The sequence below is a fragment of the Sciurus vulgaris genome (genome assembly GCF_902686455.1).
Source record: "Sciurus vulgaris genome assembly, chromosome: X".
NCBI classification, from domain to species: Eukaryota; Metazoa; Chordata; class Mammalia; order Rodentia; family Sciuridae; genus Sciurus; species Sciurus vulgaris.
The window spans coordinates 121,635,825-121,640,381 of NC_136471.1; the positions used below are offsets into that span (position 1 = coordinate 121,635,825).

A 4,557-nucleotide genomic window follows, 5' to 3' on the forward strand; every position below is an offset into this window, starting at 1 on the left:
ATAATCAGTAATAGGTGTCTAACAAAAGATGTACACTAGCTTTATAGAGAAAACTACACACTGTTACTTTAAATCTTCCAGGAAAACCCAAAGAAAGTATGAGAATTGCCATGTTTATAGAAAGAAAGTTGTAATAACATAAATATGTTAATTGCCCCCAAATCAAAGAATTCAATAAAATTTCAATCAAAGACTTTATAGGAATAATAACCTAAATTCTGAAGTGGGGAAAATGTGAGAAAGAATATACAAGGATTTCTATATTTTTTTGCAATATTTTATTTTTGAATGTATTTGGTACACAGGTGTTCATTGTATTCTTTTTTTGTACTTCTGAAGCATTATATTTAGAAAAAGAGTACTGAATACATGACTTTGGTATTGCAGTGGTGTCAACAAGCTAACTCACAAAGTAACTGAAAATTTGGTATAGATTCAAATCTGCATACATTTGGTTACACTCTGCATTCTCTATCTGTTACTGAGAGGGTATTTTATTCTCTTAATCCCCCACAGTTTTGAGATTTATGAAATATAGTTGTTGTAAGGAATTTAAAAATTAAAAAAATACTTTTGAATATAGGACAAAATATGAGGAAACTCCAAATTTCAAGCTACAATTTTTCTATTTCCTTTTATTGGATGAACAAAATACTGTAAGCTAATACACATAACAATAAAACACAAGCATATACTCTGTCATGATTGAGATCCCAGGCCTCAGACCACAGTTCAGCACCTACAGCATGGTATGTTAAGGGTAGTCTCCTTACCATACAAACAGTGCTAATATGAACATCCAGCAAAGTAGGCTTAATTCACGTACCTACCCACTCATGACTTGATGTGGATACAATACATCCATAGATCCCCAGTATGTGACAAACACCAACATAAATTTTTCAGTCACTGTATCTCTATAAACTTAATTACTATTATGTGAAATACTTTAAATCATAAGATGGAGAATGGTCACATCTACAAAAGAGGTAAGCTTTAACATCATATCTGACAGGCTTATTTTACTGTTAAACTCAAAACAAAACAGAAGACTTATTACACTTTTAATAAGAGTGAGTAGCCAGAAAATAAATATATAAGTCTCTCAAATTCAAATTCACAGTTAGGGGTTTTAAAATAATAGCAGACTTTGGTTCCTTCTAGATGGGATTTTAAATTGATGACATAAATGAAAGAATCATTCCTTTTGTAATTAGGTATCAAGAAAGAATGATGAAGGTCAACTTGCTGAATTGTATGATTTTGTTTTACAATTGAATCTTTATTGAATCTTTTATGCTCATCAAGATTAAATCCAAAATAAAAAGTCTGTTGGAAAAAATAAAAAACTAAAGAATAGGACAAAATATGCTCATACTAAATTTTACTTTATGTTTCTGCGAGGAGAGATTATCAATCTGGTTCAGACAGTGAAGCATCTGGGAATCAATCCCATTTGAAAAACACCATGAAATTCTTACATATTTAACTTGATCTTATAAACTAGGAGCAGTTTTACTCAAAGGAAACATGACATATATATGCCATATACAGCTAAAACTACACATGTGCATAAAAAGTATTTCTAAATTATTCCAGTAGCCTGCATTTGCTGCCACTTCAATCAGTTTGTCATGTGCTAACACTCCTAGCAATCAATGTGAGAAAAATTTATGAATGGAATTATAAGTGAAAAATTCTCATGTATTAGCCTAATATTTTCCCTTTTGAATGGAGAAAAGAGCATCAATTTTGGAGAATAGGTAAAACAATCTCAACTGGTCTTGTGTAAAAAATAAATCTCTGGCATGCAAAGTCAACAGGTTGTTGAAGAAAAGGCCTAATTGCTCTCCCAGCAGAATGAAAACATTTTAAACACTCCTATCAGTTTCAATATATCAAATCTTTCTTTAAAAGATTTCTGACTTTTTGATAAGAACTAATTTATCATATGTTAGGTCAAATATTCCTTCATTTAAAGACAGAACTTCTATTTTAAAACCCAAATCAGGAACTGTTTGAATGCTTGCTTCTTCTTAACAAAGTTAAAATGGTCACTCCACAGTGTTCATTCAGATAATGAGTTTTTATCAAGTGAGAATCAGAGAAACTGCTCCTTAATGTGGTAATGCCCAGGCATTCTAAATTTTGTTGTGTGTAGACTTTAATTAGTTCATAAAGATAAATGAAGATTTGCTGGTGTTCAAATTTCCCTTTATGACTGGAGGGAAAAAGAAAAGAAAATAGAAATTCGCAGACACCTTTTCTTTACTGGCTGTTCAGGCCCTACAAAGACACGTATAGTCAGTCCTCTTTCTGAAGATTGTTCAGGAAATTATTGATTAATTAATTCAATAATATTTATTAAATACCCACTAGGTTATATCAGTGTTCTAAATACTGGAGATAGAACAGTGAACAAAATAAAGTTGATTAATGAACATGTATATAATGTTAGTAGTAAATGTTATATGAAGGAAATTAATCAGTACATGAAAATAGAATTGTGGTTGATGCTATTTAAGATAGAGTGGTCAACAGAGGTTGCATTGAATGTCAAAGGAGTGGGGATAGCTAAAGGCCAGGGCTACCCCAGGGTCTGTCCCATGGCATACTTTGGGGCTGGGCTTTTGCCTGGGGTGTGTTCAGAATCTGACATGAGATCTTGTGTAGATCTTTGCTGCGAATTCCCCTAGTGCATGGCCACAGTGTGCACGTTTGGCCCACCATCTCTGTGGGGTTGCAGTGGTGTTCCTTTTGAAAGCTGCAAACCAAGTCAGTAGGTTTTGATGAGCCAACAGGGTTCAGTCCAAGATGTGTGAGCCCTGCAGGCACCGGGTATGCCTCAACCCCACTCTAGCTCTGTAGGAAATGGGGGAGTTCACTATAGCTCTTGGAATTGGATTCTAAACTTCAGGATCAAGCAGTGAAGGACTTGGAATAAGATACCTCCTGAGTCTCACAGAGGATCCCAGCAGCTATGACTGCCTTCCTCTTCATCCCCCACTCCCTCTCTTTCCCCTTCCTGCCCACGCCATCTTCCTCACTCTTCTATGCCCCATCAATCCCTCTTGGTCACTCTCACCTCCTTCCTCTTTCTTTCTTGTTCCTTTTCTGCTGCCCCTTTCTTGTCCCCTCTCCAAACCTTCCTCCTATCTAGGACTTCTTTTTATCCTCTTTCCTCCCATCTCCAAATTGCTTTTCCCTCCCTTCATTCTCTCCTCCCCTTTCTCCTTCCATCTTCTCTCCTCACTTCCTGCTGTGCTCTCTAACCTCCCATTGCCCCACCACATCCTCTCTGCTTTATCACCTCCTTCTTTCCCTGCCCCTTCCCCCTGCCTCACCCCTCAGTGTTTGCAGGGGTTGGCCTACCAGTGCCCTGCCCTGTCCCACTTCTTGCAATTGGGGTCTAGCTTCAAGGTTGAAGTCTCCTCCTGTACTCAAGCCCCAGGGCAAGGGCCTCCTGTCAGCACCCAGCTCCAGTGAGCACAGTATGAAGGCGTGAGGAGGCAACAGAGGACCCAGGTCCACCGCCTGGTGTTCCCCAAAGGAGGGGGCATGCATACTTCTGCTGGATCCATGATCAGTGCTGTTTGGAATAACAAGGAAGCAAGGAGCTCCCTGTCTCTGGAAGAGAGAGATTCTGAGGTAGAGGGGATTCTGGAAGAAGCTGACAGAAGCTGTCTTCAACCTCCTGAATCTCCATGGCACACACACCTAGAGATGTATTGCTTAGTGCAAACCTTCCACCATGAAACCTGTCAAGTGAAGCCCGAGGGCCAACTTGTGGATTCTGACCAAAGGCTCCCTCCAGAAGGAGACCCACACATGTTCAAAAACAGTCAAGAGACCCTGCAAGGAACCAAAATCCCAGAGACAACCCAGTGTCAATGTCGGGAGGGCAGTGCCCAAACAAAGGCAGCAGGACCCAGCTTAAAAACCTGCATTCAATGTCTTCCTTCCATAAAAAACTCACACAGGTCTGGTAAACCTGCTCACTATCAGTTTCCCCAGGGGAAAACTCCCAGGGTTTCCCAAATTCTCCAGAACCTGGGCTTATATGGCTCAACCTGAAGTTTTCTAGTTAGCCGTGGGTCTCAGCCTTGAGGCCCTCTATGGATTCATCAAAAAGTCAAAGAGGAAGAGCCTCCAGCTACATGCAAGAGCTGGACTATCCCAATTGTAAGAACTTCATAGTGGGAATACGATCTTGATCTTCAGAACGTCAAGTGATTGTCCAGATCAGATTGTTCATCATTTAGAATCAAATAGTACTATCTGATAAACACAGCCCCATTCTGCTTCTCTAAGAAGAGTTCTCTGTGAAGCCCTAGATGTCCATTCCTTGGGGGATCCAGTAGGACACCTTCTTCCTCCATAAAAGAGAATTTTTTAAATTCATTTTTATTGTAAACAAAAGGGATACAACTTGTTTCTCTGTTTGTACATGGAGTAGAGGCATACCATTTGTGTAATCATATACAAATGGTATGCTGATTGCTGATATATTCCATTGCTGATATATACCATTGTGTGTATATATATATATATATATAT

The 4,557-nt window shown here is 38.6% G+C and overlaps 1 pseudogene across 1 annotated transcript; it reads left to right on the plus strand.

The window, feature by feature from the left end:
• The first annotated feature begins 968 nt into the window (after positions 1–968).
• Positions 969–4,074, plus strand: LOC306651619 (uncharacterized protein C9orf152-like; annotated as a pseudogene). Its single transcript has 2 exons — positions 969–989; positions 3,352–4,074. The product of its transcript is annotated as an uncharacterized protein C9orf152-like (transcript).
• Positions 4,075–4,557: the final 483 nt, after the last annotated feature.